Below are 24,611 nucleotides of genomic sequence, written 5' to 3'. Positions count from 1 at the left end.
CATACCAGCGTGCTTTACTTGGCGTCGCTCACTACACAACAAGTTTCTCTGATCAACAAACGGCTGACTGCACGAGACCAGGTCAAACAAAAGTCTAATCCCCATCTACCAAAGAGGGCGCTCTACCGCAAACCGAACATAAAGAAATTTGGTCTCAACAGTGGTAAACTATTGAGTTCATACTTTACATTATGTAACTACAGTAACTAGATTGTGCCTAAAATATCAAACTTTATTTGATATACACCTGGATTATATTATTGCACTTCGGTACTATATAGGTATAGATTTGGTAACTGCCTTTGAGTAGAAATAAGGTCACAATTTCGAGAGCTCGGTAGCACCTCACTCCCCAGCTATAAATCAAGCACTCCCTTTCCGGACAGACAGTTTGATGACTTGGATTCCCGCATTTCATAGTGAATAATATGTATAATAAGGGTTGGAACATTTGATTTTTGAGGGGGGGAGGTCAGCTCAGTGAAAGGCAAATTTTTTTTTTTTTTCTATGTGTTTTTTTTTTATCAGTAGGTTTGCTTGCAAATTTTTTTTTTAGGAGTTCATCGTATTCAACATTTTTTTTTCATTATCTTCAACGCAGGTAGAAAAGACTTGATATTTTACTGCTATTTTACGTTTTTTGACAAAGTGGCCTCCATTTCGACAAATTTGATCAAATCTCAAGACAAAACAGGCGGCCATTTTGGTCCAAATTTTGACAAAAAAAATATGACGTGCACGTGTAACCCAATATACATGATCATCATATAAAGTTTGATTGAAATCGCCCTATTCAGCTTCGGGAAACAGTTCCAGGCACGTTACAGACTGTGAATTTAAGATATTAAACAAAATGGCCACCATTTCGACAAATTTGATCAAATCTCTAAACAAAACATGGTGTTGTATTGTCTTGAAGTATAGTATCTATGTAAAAACTTTCAAGTGAATCAGGCGATATCTTTCAGAGGAATCAGCACAAAAATGAAAAAAAAAATGAAATGGCCGTGAGTTGGCCATTTTGGACCGAAACTTGAAAAAAAGTGACGTGCACCAATAACCCACTATGCATGATCACCATACAAAGTTTGATTGAAATCGCCCTGTTCACGTTCAAATATCAGAATTTAGCAAATTTGGGGGATAAAATGGCTGCCAGTCAGCTATATTTAATTGAATCGTAACGAAAATTGGCATATGTAGGTCATCATAGATTGTCTGTATACCAAGTTTAATAATCCCCATTTTCGGACTTCGTCCGAACTGGGACTAAAAAAGTTCGTCGGCAGTCCGAAAACAAAAAGAAAAAAAGAAGAGAAAGTGTGCATCGTCCCCACATCCTGTTACAAAGCAACAAAAGATCACTGACATTGTAACAAAAAGGACTAAAAGGCAGGTGACTGCTACATGTACTAAAGTGGCTGATGACAGTGGAATGGTTGGTGCGAGTGAGGTGGGTGGTGAGAGTGGAATGGTTGGTGAATGTGGGTTGGGTGGTGAGAATGAGATAGTAGGTGTGAGTGAGATGGGTGGTGAAAGTGAGGTGGGTGGTGAGAGTCGGATTGTAGGTCAGAACGAGATTGCTCTGTAAGAGTGTGATGTAAAACATTTGCTGACAAAAAAAAAATCTCATTTATTTTAATATTTATTTTATTACATTTTATTTATTTTTGACTCCCGTGTGTGAAGCACACAATGGGAGTCTTTGCAGTTACCCTGTCTGTATGTGTGATCTGATATCTCAAGAACCGTATGTTGGTTTTTAATGAAACTTGGTGAATAGGTGCTCTGGGTTAATAAGCAGATTTGATTAGGTTTTGATTAGTAAATTTTTGGCTTTTCCACTGATATCTCAGGTACTAATCATCACATTTCAATGAAACTTGCATAGATACATAGAACGATGCATAGACAAATATGAGAAATATTAATTACCTAATTTGCTTAATTAATCAATTTTTAGCTTTTGATATTTCAAGTACTATTACTTCATTACTTTTCAATGAATCTTGGTACATAGATGTTCTAGGACAATACACAGACCTGATTAGTTTTGGGTTAAAATCAGATCATATTAATTACTTAATTTGCATAATAAATCATAATTTTGGTTATAATCACATTTCAATGAAACTTCGTACATAGATGGTCTGTGACAGTACTTATCTTAATTTAATGAATCTTGGTACATATATACTCTAACACAATGTGATGATTATGTTAGTTTTAGGTTTATATACATCTATAATAATTATATAATATCTATAATAATATAAATCTATAATAATTTACTTTTCATCTTTCAACTAATTTAGTTATGATTAATCATCACATTATAATGAAACTTTGTACATGTGCACCCTGGAACAATATACAGACCTAAATCTATACATGGTAATAATTTCTCAATTGGTATAATAATTCATTTGGTTCATTGAGGTAATCCACAGACATGATTAGTTTAATGCATATTGATTATCTATGATTAGCCCATTTCTGATAATGTATTAAACTAAAATCAGATTTAAATTGAATTCATCGCAGAGGTGCTCTGGAATAAATTAGACTAAAAACCATGGATAAAAAATCAAATGTATTTTCTGTATGTATTATAAATAGTGATAATGTGAATCACATTTGTTCATGTTGTGCATCTCAAATAGCAGACATAAATTAGTTGCCAAGCTTCTTGTTTGAAAAGCAAATCTTAAATTTTGATTAATTTTAATGTGTCTCCAATACTCTCAGCACTCAAGAGTTCTTTCTAAGCTTCCTTTCTTTGATATTTATTTTATTTTTTACTTGTTTAATACGACATGGTTCCATACAATCATGAATGTATCTTGTCTATTATTGTGGTCACATAACATAGCGTGGAATGCTATATTTGCACTGGCATTTTATTTTCCCTGTTTTGTCTGTAGTCAATTTTCTGCAAAATAAATTCCAGTGAAAATGCAGCTTTCTCTATACGTTGCATTGAGCCTTAATACAACATAGTGAAAATTAGATCCACACAATGCCAGAAAGCTGTTTTCAGTGAAAATAAATTCCAGAGAAAATAAAGTATTTTACAGTAGTCAGCAATATTGCAAGCAACTTTTCTAACAATGTTTCTGTTTTAGTCTGTAAATGTATTTAAACTAAAACAGCTAAATTGTTAGAGATATTGCATGCACTACCGTATTTGCTCTATTAGTAGCGCATGCTCTTATGTAAATAACAGAGGTGTTTCTATGGTCAAAATACATCATATTTTAATAAATCAGTATACAATCAATGCAATTGTTGCCGTACATGTGCTTCTATTGGAGATGCTCTTCTAAGAGAGCATATATGCTATACAATCTAAATGCAACCAGAGTGAAATTGTTTTTGAAATTAATATTGAAATGCAATATTAATTTTCCCTCTGCTATTAATTAATCCACAAACCAGAATTATTGACATCCATTTATATATGACCTAGTTTCTTCTTGTACTCGGTGTCCTCTTATCTTGGCAGAAAGAATTGCAATATTTTTCTCTAAGTCATATAGTGACAAATATTTTTTTTTTACACCGGTGAAGCAGCAATTTTTTTTTTTGAAGAACCCTTCACTTTGCAATTTTTTTTTTTCGTTTCTGACCTCCCCTCCCCTCAAAAATCAAATGGTCCAACCCTAACGTTGTATTAACGTTGTTTAGTTAAGTACGCCCTCTGTCGATTGCTATTTCAAATATAATGTATATGACGTAGAGGGCGCTTGTCGTGCAATTTGTGGGGCTCTAACGAGCATATTGCCAAATTACCGCATTGGGTTTTCTTTTTTTCTCTACGCGTATTCAATTTTTTTTTAAAAATGGGGAAAAAAGATTAATCCCTTAAGTCTATGTAAACATCAAAGTCTCACTGGCACCCGGCGTCGAAACAAAAAAAGCGACGCTGAAAACAACAAAAGTCTACCAATGTACTTGCGTAATACATTTTACCATCACTATTTATCACGAGAAATAACATATATATGTGTTCATTTATTTGTATTTGGGATAATTAATTATATATTGATGCAAGGTGAAACGATCTTAAAGTTTATACAAAGTTCACTGTGCGCCCAAGGCGGACCAAAACAGGCGACTGTGTGTGGTCGTGTCTTTAACTTGTATATGTATAAAATTATTTATTTAAAGCAACATGTGAATGTGCTTTTAAGGGTCAATTCGTAAAGATATACCAAGATTTAATCAATAACACAGTGATATAAGATGGCGGATACCAGTAAAATTACCACAGCAGCGAAGTCGTTATCTAAAAAAAGAAACTGAAAATCTTACTTCACAAATAAAATGAGTACAAACATTTCAAGAGACAAAGCAAATTCCCAAACATTCGCCTCTGGACTAAAAATGAACCAACTTTGTGGTTAGAATACAGCATTTTATTAAATCCGAATATCCCACCGGCATTGATTAGGAGATGGTAACAGTTTTCAATCCATTATGAAAACGGGAAAAGGTAACAAAAAAAAAAGACTCGTATTCTCTACAAAGAAACAAAAATGCATAAATTAAATTAAACAATGACCTGTCAAACTCATTATCATTATAAAATGTGGATTTCTTGTATTATATTTATAACCGATATAGCATTGTCGCGCTGCTGTGTAATTGCAGTGGGACACACATTTATGACACGAATTAATCTCGTCCAGTAAAAAAAAATGTCGCGTTACGCTTCGAAAGATTAGCATAATAAAAAACAACGTGACGTCATTGCTAGCCTGTAGGACGAATAAAACTAATGGCGATGACGTCATAATCCGTGGATAAAACGGAAATGTTAAATAAAAAGAGAGATGCAGCTCATTAACCAAATAACTGTCCATGCTAAGAGAATAAATTAAAGAGAAACGCGCAATGATTTATTAAGCAATAAAAACGGAAAAGATAACGACTCTTTCGGTGATTGATCATAAACCACTATCATAAAAATTAAAATTACTTTTATGTGTATCGACTGGTTGGCGTTTGACCAGAAAATAACTCATTTTTTTTCATTTTTTTCCTTAATCTTTTTTTTAATTGTTTTCAATATTTTTAGAAACCAGAAAAAATCGCGAACAATTGGGAGATGGGCTAATGCCATAGATTCTATGGGATCTATATGATAATACTTACACTTGAGTTTGTGAAATCGTTGTAAAATGTTTAAATTTGTAAGATATTAATTGCATTTCGAATAATAGAAATAAAAAATGCTATGACCAAAGGAGTTTTCCTGTGAAATGCGTGTTTCGTTTCTCAAGTTGGTTTTCAGGCTTGTTGTCAATGTAGTAGCGCCACCTAGCGATGGCTTTCGTAAACAATGTTGGGACGGTACGCATACTCTACATTGTTCACGGTTTTATTTTGTTTAATACTAGTAGTTCCATTTGAAGTAAAGCGCATACATTGTGAAACAGGCCTCATTTTTGAAATATACATGTAATATGCGCATTTATATTAAAAAAAATACAATGATTTTTTCCGGTGAGTCATTTGAAAATGGTAATTTCACATCATGGTTTCCGGTGTTTGGTTCAGGTTACATAACGTGTGTAGCGTGAAAAAACGTTAAAACGTTTAATCTAAAACATTCTCGTATAATTGATTTCTAAGTTTGCAACTTTGGTCATGAATTTCACTGGAAAGGCACCACCCCTCGTAAATAGTTCGGTGATCCATGACGTCACCGACTGGCTTTTGGAGGTTACGTGTCGGCGTTTTTTGTGATGTTTCTTCCGCGCTGAAGTTCGTCGTCGTATGGAGTGAATTTCACTTTATTTTCCGTGCTATCCATATCACAATAACCGGATCACATTGGGAGAAAACCGACTCAGCTCTGGGTGCACTTGTCATCGACATTGATTTCCTGAACGCCAATGTGAGTACACAGTCTTTGCACATAGCTCACCTCTCTCGGCGAGAAACCTAACATGCGCCAAGTCTGTTGTTTTTTGCTCGTAAAATGCTGAATGTTTGTTCCTTCAAGTCGACGATGCTATATGATATGTACGGAGCGTGACGTTTATGTGGTGAGTGACGGTTTGCTCGCCCTTTTTCATATTTTTGTCGTGGACCGGTGCCTGAATGGGTGGTGTCAGGGGGATAGAAGCATTGTTTTGATGATTTTGACTGAACCAGTTTTAAACAATAACAGTCCGTATCAAAGCCTAATCATACGTGAAAAGTCATATTTTTTGCTTAATCAAAAGTAAATTAGCTAGAAGAAACATAATTATTATTATTTGTACTATTTCTACTGTTCAATAAAGCCTCTGATTTTGAGACTGTAACTTAATTTGCCGCATTGGCGGACGTACATGAACCAAGTAACCACTACATTCTGGAAGTTGATGTATAGTGCGGATGCCTAAGTAAAACTCGATCGTGAGGCTTGTCTAGAAATCGAAAAAATGTAGTATTTAGTATTAAATTACATGGGTTTAGATATTGCGCTGTGGGACCAACTTTGTGCGTATCGATTAATCACTTCAAGTTGCCATTTAAATAGAATGGTTCGCATTCACTGTATTTTAATTGTATGTGCGGTATTGGTACACATTGTTCATTGTCGCCGATCGGCGGAGACACCTCACAGTATTTTTTTTATTAAATGTCCTCTGTTCTGCATATTCCGTATTGTTGTCGCTGTAAGGAACAATGACAGTGTTTTTTTTTAGTAGCGTGTGGATGGACGGTACATGTGCTTTCATGTTCTCTGCTCTGAATGCGACTCCGTCATTGTTGTCCAATTAAAAAAAGAAACAGTTGTCACCGCACCCTGTCAATACAAAACCTCGCAATGCCGGTAGGCACAGCCTTCAGGATCTCGCACCCGTGTGTGACCAATTCAGTGAAGCGAGACAGATAAAACTGTCTTTTTATCGTGCCACATAATTTTTAAATTTAACCGTCATCAGTGGCTGTCACAAATAGTGTTGTGCGATTGTCACGCCCACCAAATTGGTTAATAAATAACCAGAAGCTCAGTATACAGTGTTTTTAAGAGAGTGCCCAGGTCTTGTGATTATTTATTGTACCTTAGCAAAGAAGCTCTTGTTATGAAGTATTTTTAGATAACAAAAATAGTTACCGCATATAAATCAAGTAATTAAGTACTGCGTATTATTATAACTTAGATATATAAGCCCAGAGCAGTACATGATTTATTTACTATATGTGTTTGATTTGCCTGGTTCATAGAGTTGCAAAGGAATGTCTGTATATCTGACACGTAGTGTAGACATGCGAGGTCCAGATCTTGTATGTTTTCACTGGGATTGTCTTTTCCTTGGGCACATTGATTGATTTTATGCATGTAACTGTTAAAATTAAATTTTCAATATGCGTATTGGTTCTTTCAAATCTCTTGATTGTTCTAACTGGTCGTCTAGGTGACATTTGATCTTGAACTTTTGCTTTTTCACAAATGTAAAGATATTGTCATTTTCTTCATTTTTACATATTTGATATTTTCAAGTCACGAGGATGAAGAAAATTGAATAAAAATATGGGGTCATCGTACTCGGTTCAGAGAAAATTGATTGATATACAAAATGGAGGGCATTTTACCATTGTTTCCTGTGCAACAGATAATATCTCAAAATTTTGTCTAATGACATTTGGTGAAAAAACAGGTATATATATATATAAAATGTCTTACAAGGTACTTTTGATGTTTATAAATGTTTTTTTTATCGAGGAAATGTTTTCATTGTGGTCTATGAAAACTGCTGCTGAAATGTCATTTTATGCATATTATTTTACCATATAACACAAAGAACAGATTGACAATGAACCAAAAAACTTACCACATACTGTTGACTTAATACTAAAACAATTAATTGTAGACTAATTTTTACACGAAATAGTGTCACTGCTATATACACGTAATTATTATACAACTAACTCTGTAACCTATGGCTACAATAATTTTTGTTAATGGATTCTGTTTGACCTTTGAACTCTTCACCTGATCAATGAAAATAAAAAGCAAATAATGACGGAACATATATTCCATAGTGTACAGTGTAAAATGTACAAGAACCTAAATCCCTTTATTTTGTCAATAACCTCATTATTGTGCATTATTTTTTAAAGACGTTGAAAAGAAAAGGTCGGCTAAAATATCGCTTACGCTTTCACAATTAGTTTGCCACTAGGGGCTGTTAGTGATGTATTTGAAATTTGCTTAATCGTAAAAAAAAATCAAAGATTGTAATCACTCTCCTATGCATTCATAAAAGCTATAAAAACTGTTGAACAAATGTATTTGTGCAGTCTCATTACGGATAGCTTTAGAAAGTATGTAGTAAGGACCAGAAGATATGATCAAATTTAAAGATAACCGCTGCCGACATTTTCTCAGTATATAAGTATAGTGAAATTTTAATAAGTTCTGAGTGTCAGTAATCATGACCTTAATGGCCCCTTAATGTTTACATAACAGTGCAACTGATAGACAGAGAATGTTTACATGACAGTGCAACTGATAGACAGAGAATGTTTACATAACAGTACAACTGATAGACAAAAGAATGTTTACATGACAGTGCAACTGATAGACAAAAGAAGGTTTACATGACAGTGCAACTGATAGACAAAAGAATGTTTACATAACAGTGCAACTGATAGACAAAGAATGTTTACATAACAGTCAGCCTAGGAAGTTGCGAGTACCTACTCGCAAATGCGCCTAAAATATACGTCTATGCGAGTACAAACTTGTAAGTATCTGCATTTAGCTTGTAGATTTCAGAAACTGTCGTATTTTGCGAGTGAAAATTGAAGCCCTACACGCAGCTGAAACGTGCCTTGCACACGTGTCAGACTAGACGAGATACCCTGCACGATATTTAGGCTTTGAATAATTTACGATGTACTGGGAAAGTCATAATAAAGGAATAGTAACATTGTAAATATGTTATTGGCAGTTGTTTTGTTCTAGTCAAAATACGGGCATACAGGTTTTACACTGTCGGCAGCTTTTTGATTGTCAATTAAATAATTTTCATTGGCTAACACGACGGCGTTTTTCAGTGTCAATTAAGTTGTGTTGGAAACATCAATAATCAAAGTCACACTGTCGCATTTTCGGCTCGAACAAGACATTGCGAATAAGCAGATTACTAATTTCATTCGGCCGGTTGAGCATAACAAAATCCCAACAACAAACTCCGGGACATCAGATCCACAGTCAGCTGGCGCAAACGTGATAATAAAATAAATACGATATTTACTATATGGGGGCCGCCATCTTGAATGACGCATACAACTAAATAAGAGACAAGTTGTGAAACGTGTTTTTCAGATTCCTACAAATCAGGACAAAAATACCAATCTTTCACAAAAATGCTGTCCGTTGGGGTTATATTAAGCCAACCGATAACAAAATTCGGTCTAATTCGTCGTTTTTGTGTGGAAAAATCCCTTGCATATGAACACCTAATTACGCGAGGAACATAGAACACTCAGCCGGGGTATTTGAAACCGAAATTGTCATCTAAGCGTTAGGCCGTCGCTGATTGGCTGCTGAGCTGGAATGCCAATTTTTAGTTTTAAATACCCCCAGGAAAGTGTTCTATGTTCTTCGTGTAATTAGGTGTTCGTATGCAAGGGATTTTTCCACACAAAAACGACGAATTAGGCCGAATTTTGTTATCGGTTGGTTTAATATAACCCCAACGGACCGTATTTTTGTGAAAGATTGGTATTTTTGTCCTGATTTGTAGGAATCTGAAAAACACGTTTCACAACTTGTCTCTTATTTAGTTTTATGCGTCATTCAAGATGGCGGCCCCATATAATAAATATCATATTTATTTAATTATCACGTGTGCGCCAGCTGACTGTGATCAGATCCTACATCCTCGCATTCAGCTACAAAACGGAAGATGTGGGTGATCTAATACTTATCTCTGGAAGGCCCTAGCATGGCCGAATTTGATCCTTCAAGTTCTGTTCCCAGATGGATGCAGGAATCGGTGCGGGCAAGACTACCAAATGTGAAACTGGAGTGGCCTGATAACATCGTACATGCAGTGTTCGACCAGGATACAAATCAAGACTTTTTGTAACAGAACAGTATCTCGCATTACAGTATGTCATTATTGTAGTTGTATACGCAAAGTTTAACATAACACATTTTATTTTTTCTACGCATGAAACAATTTTGCTCCTAAAATTTTAGGTTTAGGAGCATTTTGCTCCTAATTTTTTAGTGCTTAGGAGCATTTTGCTCCTTGCCAAAAAGTTAACTTCCTAGGCTGACAGTGCAACTGATAGACAAAGAATGTTTACATAACAGTGCAAATGATAGACAAAGAATGTTTACATAACAGTGCAACTGATAGACAAAAGAATGTTTACATAACAGTACAACTGATAGACAAAAGAATGTTTACATAACAGTGCAACTGATAGACAGAGAATGTTTACATAACAGTGCAACTGATAGACAAAAGAATGTTTACATAACAGTGCAAATGATAGACAAAGAATGTTTACATAACAGTGCAACTGATAGACAAAGAATGTTTACATAACAGTGCAACTGATAGACAAAGAATGTTTACATAACAGTACAACTGATAGACAAAAGAATGTTTACATAACAGTGCAACTGATAGACAAAATGAATGTTTACATAACAGTGCAACTGATAGACAAAAGAATGTTTACATAACAGTACAACTGATAGACAAAAGAATGTTTACATAACAGTACAACTGATAGACAGAATGTTTACATAACAGTACAACTGATAGACAAAAGAATGTTTACATAACAGTACAACTGATAGATAAAAGAATGTTTACATAAAAGTGCAACTGATAGACAAAAGAATGTTTACATAACAGTACAACTGATAGACAAAAGAATGTTTACATAACAGTGCAACTGATAGACAAAAGAATGTTTACATAACAGTACAACTGATAGACAAAAGAATGTTTACATAACAGTACAACTGATAGACAGAATGTTTACATAACAGTACAACTGATAGACAAAAGAATGTTTACATAACAGTACAACTGATAGACAAAAGAATGTTTACATGACAGTGCAACTGATAGACAAAAGAATGTTTACATAACAGTGCAACTGATAGACAAAAGAATGTTTACATAACAGTGCAACTGATAGACAAAGAATGTTTACATAACAGTGCAACTGATAGACAACAGAATGTTTACATAACAGTGCAACTGATAGACAAAGAATGTTTACATAACAGTACAACTGATAGACAAAGAATGTTTACATAACAGTGCAACTGATAGACAAAAGAATGTTTACATAACAGTGCAACTGATAGACAAAGAATGTTTACATAACAGTGCAACTGATAGACAAAGAATGTTTACATAACAGTGCAACTGATAGACAAAGAATGTTTACATAACAGTGCAACTGATAGACAAAGAATGTTTACATAACAGTGCAACTGATAGACAAAGAATGTTTACATAACAGTGCAACTGATAGACAAGAGAATGTTTACATAACAGTGCAACTGATAGACAGAGAATATTTACATAACAGTGCAACTGATAGACAAAAGAATGTTTACATAACAGTGCAACTGATAGACAAAGAATGTTTACATGCCAGTGCAACTGATGGACAAAGAATGTTTACATGACAGTGCAACTGATGGACAAAAGAATGTTTACATAACAGTACAACTGATAGACAAAAGAATGTTTACATAACAGTGCAACTGATAGAAAGAGAATGTTTACATAACAGTGCAACTGATAGACAAAAGAATGTTTACATAACAGTGCAAATGATAGACAAAAGAATGTTTACATAACAGTACAACTGATAGACAAAAGAATGTTTACATAACAGTGCAACTGATAGACAAAAGAATGTTTACATAACAGTACAACTGATAAACAAAAGAATGTTTACATAACAGTACAACTGATAGAATGTTTACATAACAGTACAACTGATAGACAAAAGAATGTTTACATAACAGTACAAGTGATAGACAAAAGAATGTTTACATGACAGTGCAACTGATAGACAAAAGAATGTTTACATAACAGTGCAACTGATAGACAAAAGAATGTTTACATAACAGTGCAACTGATAGACAAAAGAATGTTTACATAACAGTGCAACTGATAGACAAAGAATGTTTACATAACAGTGCAACTGATAGACAAAAGAATGTTTACATAACAGTGCAACTGATAGACAAAGAATGTTTACATAACAGTGCAACTGATAGACAAAGAATGTTTTCATAACAGTGCAACTGATAGACAAAGAATGTTTACATAACAGTGCAACTGATAGACAAATAATGTTTACATAACAGTGCAACTGATAGACAAAGAATGTTTACATAACAGTGCAACTGATAGACAAAAGAATGTTTACATAACAGTGCAAATGATAGACAAAGAATGTTTACATAACAGTGCAACTGATAGACAAAGAATGTTTACATAACAGTGCAACTGATAGACAAAGAATGTTTACATAACAGTACAACTGATAGACAAAAGAATGTTTACATAACAGTACAACTGATAGACAGAATGTTTACATAACAGTACAACTGATAAACAAAAGAATGTTTACATAACAGTACAACTGATAGACAAAAGAATGTTTACATGACAGTGCAACTGATAGACAAAAGAATGTTTACATAACAGTGCAACTGATAAACAAAAGAATGTTTACATAACAGTACAACTGATAGACAAAAGAATGTTTACATGACAGTGCAACTGATAGACAAAAGAATGTTTACATAACAGTGCAACTGATAGACAAAAGAATGTTTACATAACAGTGCAACTGATAGACAAAAGAATGTTTACATAACAGTGCAACTGATAGACAAAGAATGTTTACATAACAGTGCAACTGATAGACAAAAGAATGTTTACATAACAGTGCAACTGATAGACAAAGAATGTTTACATAACAGTACAACTGATAGACAAAGAATGTTTACATAACAGTGCAACTGATAGACAAAAGAATGTTTACATAACAGTGCAACTGATAGACAAAAGAATGTTTACATAACAGTGCAACTGATAGACAAAAGAATGTTTACATAACAGTGCAACTGATAGACAAAAGAATGTTTACATAACAGTGCAACTGATAGACAAAAGAATGTTTACATAACAGTGCAGCTGATAGACAAAAGAATGTTTACATAACAGTGCAACTGATAGACAAAAGAATGTTTACATAACAGTGCAACTGATAGACAAAAGAATGTTTACATAACAGTGCAACTGATAGACAAAAGAATGTTTACATAACAGTGCAACTGATAGACAAAGAATGTTTACATAACAGTGCAACTGATAGACAAAAGAATGTTTACATAACAGTGCAACTGATAGACAAAGAATGTTTACATAACAGTGCAACTGATAGACAAAGAATGTTTTCATAACAGTGCAACTGATAGACAAAGAATGTTTACATAACAGTGCAACTGATAGACAAAGAATGTTTACATAACAGTGCAACTGATAGACAAAGCATGTTTACATAACAGTGCAACTGATAGACAAAAGAATGTTTACATAACAGTGCAAATGATAGACAAAGAATGTTTACATAACAGTGCAACTGATAGACAAAGGATGTTTACATAACAGTGCAAATGATAGACAAAAGAATGTTTACATAACAGTGCAACTGATAGACAAAGGATGTTTACATAACAGTGCAACTGATAGACAAAAGAATGTTTTCATAACAGTGCAACTGATAGACAAAGAATGTTTACATAACAGTACAACTGATAGACAAAGAATGTTTACATAACAGTGCAACTGATAGACAAAGCATGTTTACATAACAGTGCAACTGATAGACAAAAGAATGTTTACATAACAGTGCAAATGATAGACAAAGAATGTTTACATAACAGTGCAACTGATAGACAAAGGATGTTTACATAACAGTGCAACTGATAGACAAAGAATGTTTACATAACAGTACAACTGATAGACAAAAGAATGTTACATAACAGTACAACTGATAGACAAAAGAATGTTTACATAACAGTGCAACTGATAGACAAAAGAATGTTTACATAACAGTGCAACTGATAGACAAAAGAATGTTTACATAACAGTACAACTGATAGACAAAAGAATGTTTACATAACAGTGCAACTGATAGACAAAAGAATGTTTACATAACAGTGCAACTGATAGACAAAGAATGTTTACATAACAGTACAACTGATAGACAAAAGAATGTTTACATAACAGTACAACTGATAGACAAAAGAATGTTTACATAACAGTGCAACTGATAGACAAAAGAATGTTTACATAACAGTGCAACTGATAGACAAAAGAATGTTTACATAACAGTACAACTGATAGACAAAAGAATGTTTACATAACAGTACAACTGATAGACAGAATGTTTACATAACAGTGCAACTGATAGACAAAAGAATGTTTACATAACAGTGCAACTGATAGACAAAGAATGTTTACATAACAGTACAACTGATAGACAAAGAATGTTTACATAACAGTGCAACTGATAGGCAAAAGAATGTTTACATAACAGTGCAACTGATAGACAAAAGAATGTTTACATAACAGTGCAACTGATAGACAAAAGAATGTTTACATAACAGTACAACTGATAAACAAAAGAATGTTTACATAACAGTGCAACTGATAGACAAAAGAATGTTTACATAACAGTGCAACTGATAGACAAAAGAATGTTTACATAACAGTGCAACTGATAGACAAAAGAATGTTTACATAACAGTGCAGCTGATAGACAAAAGAATGTTTACATAACAGTGCAACTGATAGACAAAAGAATGTTTACATAACAGTGCAACTGATAGACAAAGTATGTTTACATAACAGTGCAACTGATAGACAAAAGAATGTTTACATAACAGTGCAACTGATAGACAAAAGAATGTTTACATAACAGTGCAACTGATAGACAAAAGAATGTTTACATAACAGTGCAACTGATAGACAAAAGAATGTTTACATAACAGTACAACTGATAGACAAAAGAATGTTTACATAACAGTACAACTGATAGACAAAAGAATGTTTACATAACAGTACAACTGATAGACAGAATGTTTACATAACAGTACAACTGATAAACAAAAGAATGTTTACATAACAGTACAACTGATAGACAAAAGAATGTTTACATGACAGTGCAACTGATAGACAAAAGAATGTTTACATAACAGTGCAACTGATAGACAAAAGAATGTTTACATAACAGTGCAACTGATAGACAAAAGAATGTTTACATAACAGTGCAACTGATAGACAAAGAATGTTTACATAACAGTGCAACTGATAGACAAAAGAATGTTTACATAACAGTGCAACTGATAGACAAAGAATGTTTACATAACAAAGAAGCTTTTTTAACATTGTTGTTTGTTCTTGAAATAAAATGTTTTTAAAGTGTTACACGTATCTGGTAATCACTATTCCAGACATTTGACGAGATTTAAATAATTTTTCATCTTTTTATGTCTTTAATCTCATAAAAATGTACACTGCTGATGCGAAAAAAAAAAAATATATATATATATAAAAATCCACTGACGTGGAACCACACCGATGCTGCACTGGACGAAATAATACACAATGCATTCATGCACATTAATAATATAACAATCAATACAAGATTTGAGAAACCACCCCCCCCCCCCCCACACACACACACACAACATTGGGTATTTATTAGCAGTTTGGTAGTGAGTGCATGGTGTAATTGTTTGATTTCTATATTCTTTAATGTTTTAAGACAATGTAATTATTAATCCTGACTTCAGACCAATAAATTTATTATCTGCCCTGTAACATGAATACCACCTATTGAGTATATGTTGGTACAGTAGAATTTGAAGCAAAATGATTTTAATGATAATAATAATATAATCATAATTTTTTTTCATAATTATTATTATGTGTTTATGACAAATGGCGCCTTGTGTTAAAAAATCTTCAAAATTTATTATTTCTTTCATTCTAGAATTGGATTTTGATCACGTATGAATGGATTGTGTTTAAAATAAAAACAAATAGTAGATTATATTGGACCTTGTTTCACATCGATTTGTTTTGCAGATGGATTTAAAATGGCTCCTTTAGTCAGCAGTTTTGTGTCAATTGATTCTAGTGAGAGCTTCATCTCTGACATGTCTATTAATAAATTGGGTGTTTCCGGTCAGACCCTAGGTCAAGCAATGCTACCCTGGACTTTTTTTTTTAACTGCTTCTAGGTTTGATATTTGATATTAGATTTAATAAAAAGAAAACAGACTTCAATGAGATCTGTCAAGAACAAGTGTACTTGATTTGGACTGTATTGTGAAAAATGATATCACTTTTTACAATATTTACCCCACAGCTGAACTTTAAGACAACAATATTGATATTTGCATCCCATAGTTTTCATCATGAAAAGAATATCTGACTACAGTATAACCAATGGGCTGGTTTGATGTCCTCTTCGGTAAAGTTTTTTCCAGTGAAATCTAGCTAGTTTTCTTTAACCAGTCGAAACAGATGAGGCAAAGTAGAAACCTGAATTTCCTATAACCACAATATGGAATAAAATATAGCTCTAAATTTAAGTTACATTTTATAGTAGACATCACTACAATATATTGTCAATTATTGATAAAAAAAAATTTTTTTTTATAAAAAAATCGTTCATGTGTGTACATATGCATATATAAGATGACTAAAATAAAGACTGAATAATAATGCTTGATAGTTTTCATATTTTCACCTCTTATGACAGTTTGACTTCAACAAAAAGTTATTTTCATTGTTAAGTTGAAGAAGAAATATTGAAAAACAAAAACGTGGTACATTCAACTATAGGACATAATGAGAACGTGATGTCCATCTTTTTGTTGTTTTCAGTTCCGATTCACAAAATGACTGGCTGGCTGGCGGCCATTTTGATTTAATGAATGCTGTTTCAAGGCTCCACCTCTGTATTGAACAATGTAAAGCAAAATAAATCATGTCACGCGTCTGTTTCATGACCCTATTCCATTTTAAATCTAACATCGTCATGTCAAGTTCTGATTCAAAATGGTTGAATTGTTTCAGTTTTGTTCAATACTGCATGGCAGTGTTGGTATCATGTCAACACCATTCATTTTACATAATGTACAAAACATCAAAGTAAAATAATATTAAATCGGTCTATACATAGATTTTGTTGGAATAATTTTTTTTCAAAAAACCTATAATGCAATTGCTGTAATATTATTTTTATTTTCAGTATTTATTTCTTTTTCTGTTTTGCTTTTTTATATGAGCTTATTCTCAAAATAAAACGTTATTACAGTAAACTTGCGACATTAACGATTTTGATATATTGGTGTTAAAACCGATCATTAGCACCTGCAGTGCTGCAAAATGTTTTGTAATTAATATTTATGTGTCAATATCTATATTATCAGCATTAAATTTTATTAATAGCGAACTATTATACATACTATTATACTATTTTGTAAAAGTACGCGTATATTGAAAGGTTCCATTTTCGCTTGATTGTTGATGTTTAAAATGCAGTTTATAAAAGAAAGCTAGGTTTGTAATCCAACATTTGGCTTATTTCCGTAAATCCTCCCTCCCTCCCTATTGTTATTTTCACCTAAGATTCTTATTTTGTATGTGCTTTAAAAAAAATATAAATTGAATAATTACTGCTGTGAATAGGGGAAAGTCTGTGTTAAACATTCGTGAAAACACCGACCAATAATGGCAGATTTGCTCCGTTTATACAGCTTTGCTGTCTCTGGGGTGTGATGATGGTGATTGGAATAGCTATAATGGTAATTGCTATTTGCCTGACACATACATGTTCATGCTCTATGATGTACTTGTTCTAGAAATATAAGATACTGACTACAATATTAATTATATAGCTTGAATTTATATTCTCTTGTGTCATTTTTGTCACAAGGACCTATTTTCACAGCCCTGTGATACAGTACTAGACCCTTGTATTAATAACGTTTATAATTATTAATAATACATTGAATGGCCGGTTAATAAGCAATAAACTATATTATCCCACCAGGGTCTGTTTCTCCAACTAGGACATGGTGATGATGCGAAGATAAGTGCTGGCATTCCACTTATGATTTTCAAGTGCTTGTACATTTTGTAGTAGGTACGTGTGTATGGTTTTAGGCGTCAGCTACCTACTTTAAGCCTTGACATTGGATTAAATTTGAGAGATGACCTCAAAACTTCTTAGAAACCCAACAAATGTATTTTTTTAATTTTTTAATATAGAATTCCCTTCCTTCCAAAAAAACACACATACTTTGAAATACTTTATTTTCGTTTGAATTAATTTTCGCTGCAAAGACATATTGGCCATTTTGTATGAAGTTTATTTTCACTGAGTTGAATGTAAAATATTTGTAAAATGTATTTTCACTGGATTTTGAATAAATTAAAGTTCTTCACAGTTTAAGAAATTAAGATTGAAAGACGTATCAAAAAGCGTATTGCTGTATGTACAGATTTAAAAGGGCAATTTTTTTTTGTGTATATTTGTGTACATATCTATGTACCAGTAAGTCGCCAAAAAAGTTGTGAGACCAAATAGACATACTCGTGGGGATATGTCTTGTAACATGGCATATATTTAGGATCAAAACGATGCAAATACTGTGAAATACTTTATTTTAGCTGGAATTCATTTTCGCTGAAAAGGCATTTTGGGTGTTTTGTTTGGAATTTATTTTCACTAATTTTTTGATGAGTTGAATGTGAAATATATGAAAAAAAGTATATTCGCTGAATTTAATTTTCACGGAATCATTCCTTCAGTGAAAATAGCGAAAATAAATTCCAAGCAAAAATAAAGGTAGCTGGAAAATAAATTTTTGAAATGAGCAAAATCCATTTCCAGCTGTGCACATTGTAGGTACTTTTTGTACATTTATAACAGGAACATCCAAATTATTTTATCCTGTATGTTTATTTTGGCTCATTATTCCATTGTTGAAAAAATAAGGAATAATACAGCATATGTTTGCGGTGTCTATGTCATTGATGGATGATCGTTTTTGACTGTTTGATTGACTGCAATTTTGTCTTGTTTTCCGTTTCAGCATTTATCATGGTACAACTTCTTCCTGTCTCAGTCCTCAAACGAAAAATTTACGTTTTGATAGTAATTGGAGACAGCTCCTTTTTTTTCTTCTGGTGTAATTTTTTTCTCCTTGTCACTTTATATAGAATAACTTTTTTCAATAGCTTTTAGTCACATTGCCAACAATGTGTCTGATTTTATTTCTTTAATTAATTAATTTAATATGAATACACAAATATTTCAAACTGGAGCTGTATAAAAATTATTGTCATAATGTCAATATATTCATTCATTGATGCAGAAAGGCAGTCGAGCAAGTCAATGAAAGAATAGAAAAAAGAGTTGTCATACTCTATCATCGTGTATACTGCAATGTTTATATTTAAGTATTATATATATATATTTGTTATTGAGGATATATATTTTCTGTGTTACTTAAACCGTAATGAATCTCCCACAATGCCGTATTGAATGAAGAGAAGACTAAGATGATGTGTGAGGCAAAGCCAAACACATTATCACGTCTAAACCCTTCTCTAAATCCTATATGACGCTGTGGGCGATTCATTAATGTTGAAATAAATCTCCACCATCAGAATTACACAAATTGAATCTAATGTGGTGGGCTTTTTGTTGAATTTATTTGTGAATAGTGTTTTACATTAACGTGTGTATAATGTGAATCTACCTACTTTTTTAGTATATCTGAACGTGATTGGTCACGGTCAGAATTGATTTTCTTTCGCAATCTCGGCATACATATAGCCTCTATTTTGCGGAAAAAATTATTACAATGTAGTTTTGAAGATGTTGAATGAAAAAAAACAAAAGTTTTACCAAAATAATCATAATCTTTGCATATGTATATTTATAAATAGAGAGATTTGGTATTCGTGTTGTTCATTATTTTCATTTTTTACATTAAATAAATTTAGAACAGACTACGTTTGAGAGCTGAAAGCAGAATTGAACTTGAGTGGATCCCGATGTGTATGAAGAAACAACACTAGAATATTAGACTAATTTGCATATATATATATATATATATATATATATATATATAAACAATATCAACGAAGCTTGGTTGTTAGGTACGTGTAATAACAAACATTTATAAAGACTAGGCCACTTTGACAAATATGTTTCAATTGAAGATATGAATAAGCAAGATTAATTCAAAAATGCAAAATGCCTGAAATACACACTTTTGAAATGAGTGAGGAATCAAGCAAAACAACCCACCCAGACTCACTGATTTGTATTATCTTGTAGTAGTGGATATGTACGTTTGTCTGGCAGTTTTGTGATCATCTTGGAATTCGTTTGATTCTAAAGGTGAATCTCTTTCGCATATATCACACCAGTTTTTAGCCCCGCTCTCGACTTTGTCGAGCTGAGCTTATCATATGAGTGATTGTCCGTCGTCGTCCGTGTCAATGTTTTACTTTTTCTACTTCTTCTTGAAAACTACAAGCCTGAATGCTTTGATACTTGGTGTATATGTATCTTGGGTAGACCTCTCTTAGGTTTGTTCATTTCATGATGATATCTTCTGTTCTCTAATTGAAATGTGCATTGCTAACAGTGGAGCTATCTCAGCCGACAGATTGCTTGTTTACGGTATACAAGGTATATGTACATTTATAAACCTTAACACGTGCTGAGAAACATAATGCTGGATAGCTTTTTTGGGAGTTTCTTATCAGTTCGTTTACATTTGCATTCTGTATTGTGCATCACAGTGGTTTATATTTTGCTCTGCTTTCACACTTTTGCACTCCTTATTGACATGCCGTTAGGTCACCATTCAAACCTTAAATCCTCTCCACCTGTATGTCAAGTACCGGGGTAGTGGTTGAACACACAAATCTGGGTTGAGACATGCACTGCGATTCCACGCTATAAAACTAACCCGGACTAGGACTACCTGGGGTACATGTAGTACAATTAATCTATTAACAGGTGTTATCCAACAATAGGTTAATAGTAATTAGCTCTGGGTGAAACGTCTCGTTTCGCTTCACATATGAGCACTACATTAGTACAGTAACTTGAAGAAATGGTACGAGTACAGGTGTTATTTTTTATTGTGCAAATTTCATGCATTGACAATTAGCTACAGTGTGATAAAAGACACACTCAATCTTTCATAGATTCTAATTTATATCGGCTTGCATCTAAATATTTTAGCAAACCGAAGTTGCATTCGCTTATACATCTCATTATTTTAAAGTCTGTCGGTTGCATTGGCATATCCTATTATTTTAGCGATTGTATGTTGTTTTTGTCTGTATCTCAATACGTTTTTTTTTATTTTTTGACAAACTTATTTCTAAAATTGGAAGATAAGCGATTTAAAAAAAAAAGAAGAAAACGAAAAAAAAACAGATAAACCTTAGAAGTATATTGTGCGTCTGTCCTTATGACAAAAGATTATAACAGCGTCAGTATAATTCAAAACTCCGGTTGTCATGTGATTTCCCAGTAATTTACATCAGAAAGATTTCATGCCTTGGGCAGGGTTCGTTATTCCAAAACTTGAAATCATGTGAATTCAGTATTTGACGTCATTGTGCGTCAATCACTCCAGTCAATAGAATGTTTGCTACTGTAATATCAAACGTGCCGTGGTGGATATATTCATGAATGACGTACCCCCCTCCCCGACGTACCCCACTTTGATGGTATACTGCAGTATATATATATATTGCTTTGGGGTATATTTCCATGCCAACCGTAAAATGTTATTGTTAAAACAAGTAATATTGACAAACTCTCAACTCACCCTTCACGTGTATGTACATATTGAGAACAAATTGCGATCGCTGCTCTTTAAGGTGGTTCTGTACACGTACTAGCATTAGCAGGAAATGTCACAGCACTGCGTACATTTTTGAGTTTGTTGCTGTACAAAAAGGTAAGGTCAAATAAGTGACAACAAGAAAATCAAAAAAATCGCAGTATTCAATCTCGTTTCCATGGTGATACAAATTTTTTTATTTTTTTTTGGCTTATTAAGGTATAAGCTGACTTATGGATGAAAATACAGAAAATTATCCATTACAATTAGAGTTGACTTTTAAAAAAGCATTTTTTTTTTCAAAGACGATTGATTGATTGATCTTGATTGATTGATTGTTTGTATTTTAGTAAATGACCGACATTTTGTAGTATATACCATTGGTTAATATAGTAGTAGACATTATGCCATATCAGAAATTGTTGACTAATGACATACAATGTAAGGTGAACAAATAATTTAACATGACTAATGTGATACTGTTTTCATGATTTCATAAAGGGAGAAAAAAAGTAAGCAAATTGAAATAGCAATTTCGAATAATATTGAGTTTGTTTTCTCAAAATACAGTACTGTAACACACAAACGATTCTTACTACAACTAAGGCTCCATCATTGTACAGCAATAACGATGAATTATAAAAAAACTTTCTTTACTAAACTAAAAAATATAGTTTGGGGATTCAAAATTTGTCTCAATGATTTTCAAGCAGTTGTCACGACAATTTCAGGAAATTTCTGAACAAAATTATATCCTTAATTGATTTCAGAAAAAAACATTTCAAACTATGAACTCTTGTATTTCGAATAATCAATAATATTGATTTCCTATATTCAATAACGTTTGAGGTATGAAACATTATTGTAATGACAGAAAGTCAATTCGCTATGATAAGGTTAAAGGTCAAATCAGGTCCTTTAAGTAATACTAGAAAGACAGTACGATCCAAATAACACATCCTTGGGGCGTTGTTTATTTCATATTTTTCACTTTAACATTTCAAATGACGTACATCGATTTTCACGACCCAATTATTGTGATTTGTGCGATGGTACACATATATAGGACACTGTTCTCGAGAAATGTTCCATCCTTGAATGTATAAAATTGTTTTCATGATTGGGAGTGTGTGTGTCTGCACTATCATGTATGCGAGAGTTTGTGTGTGGAGACGTTCTGCGCAGAAATGCAAAATATGTAAAGTGTGATAATTGTGATAGCAATCGTGTCTGCCGTGGTATGGTGATGATCGAATCAGCATGTTCCAGATAGCGTCTATTTATCCACTACTCGACACTTCTATGGGGTACAGTCATGAAATCGTAATGTTCGATATCTCCATACTACATATTATTAATGCTCTTATACCTAATCTTATTGGTCATTGCAAACAGCTTGACGTGTTGACACCACTGACTGACAACATCCAATGTGACAGGAAAATATAACTTATTTGGTAATTTGGACAATGTATGAATGTGATTCTGAAAACATGAATGTATTCATAACTGAAAAAACTAAACTAAACTATAGACTTGTATATATTCAACCAATGCTGATCCTGTATGCAAATGAGATTGCCTGTGCTAGTAAATTCTTAGATTCGCACTCATATATTATGACTCCCCTGTTAGTTATAGCTTGACCCTACAATATCCAATTTATTAAATTTGTGTATTTGATTTCTGGTGGCGGGAATTTATTAGCTTTACGCTAATACATCATTGTTTTAATAAAAGCTTCCCAGTAGCCTTATAAGCCAAATCCAGATGGGGGAGAGCGACTGTTACAGCATCCATGCAGATGCTTTTCCTATAGTTTATTATTTCAATGAAAGTGCCTTGTGAAATATGCCACCTAGTCGAACAGCAGAGACTCTGTCTGTTATTAAAACAACAGCGACATGAGAACTCTGGAGTTTATTGACAGACGGGACAGAGTAGTTTTTAGTGTGCTGAGAAATGCCTGACCTTACAGTTAGGCTACTGGTAATTGCCAGCATGTGTCCCCTGTGTTTACATTGTCAATATTATGACAATCAGGGATAATACTCTTCTCCCTGGTACTGATGATGATGGTGATGATGATGATGACTTTATTATTAAAACGAGTCACCAGCAAGCAATTGCCCAGTCGATCAAATATTATTGATCAGTCTGCGACAGGCTCTGCAATGTTTAATTCATCAAATGTTGTGACGGTTCAGGTGTTTGGTTTCCTTCGCAGCTGGAAACTAAAAAGCTCATACGCATTAATTGATTATCGTCAATGGCGGATGATTAGGAAAACTTACATAGGATGAAGGGTGTAACCAATCAATTCATTTTGCATGCATTTGAAGTTTTAATAAGTCTTGATGAACTTATCTTAGCTATAAAAAAAAAAAAAAACGTTTTTCACCAATAAATTGCTAAACCTTTTGTGTGTCGTCATCAACTTGAAGTAAAAATATCAATTTTTTCCATATTTTTTTTATCCCAAATTGTTATCATGACTTGTAATCAAGAAAAATTATATTTATATGATTAAAAATCAACCAATACATGAAATTGTGCAAATTTGCTTGAAAGAAGAATATACTGTAAAATGACTAATTTTCACTGGGGGGGGGTAAATTTTGCTGATTTACCATTTCAGGCATATTCAGTGGTTTTT

General features: G+C 33.1%; 1 protein-coding gene across 3 annotated transcripts in view; it reads left to right on the top strand.

Annotated features, from left to right (window-relative positions):
• LOC100369290 (tumor necrosis factor, alpha-induced protein 8-like protein 2 B) overlaps positions 1 to 24,611 on the top strand; it is a 76,629-nt gene that overhangs the window by 10,549 nt on the left and 41,469 nt on the right. Inside the window, exon 1 of one of the 3 annotated variants that reach the window (XM_006823913.3) lies at positions 5,718 to 5,902. The exons of 1 other annotated variant lie outside the window; for it this stretch is intronic. The gene's annotated coding sequence lies outside the window, so the exon portion shown is untranslated. Of the gene's footprint in view, positions 1 to 5,717; positions 5,903 to 5,972; positions 6,054 to 24,611 lie in introns of those variants that run through there. One more of the 3 variants, XM_078014323.2, reaches the window with a different exon arrangement.

This window comes from Saccoglossus kowalevskii, chromosome 13 (genome assembly GCF_978046115.1).
Source record: "Saccoglossus kowalevskii chromosome 13, keSacKowa6.1, whole genome shotgun sequence".
Classification (NCBI taxonomy): domain Eukaryota; kingdom Metazoa; phylum Hemichordata; class Enteropneusta; family Harrimaniidae; genus Saccoglossus; species Saccoglossus kowalevskii.
Note: the sequence above shows the minus strand (reverse complement) of the source record. Positions and strands in the feature narration are given on the sequence as shown.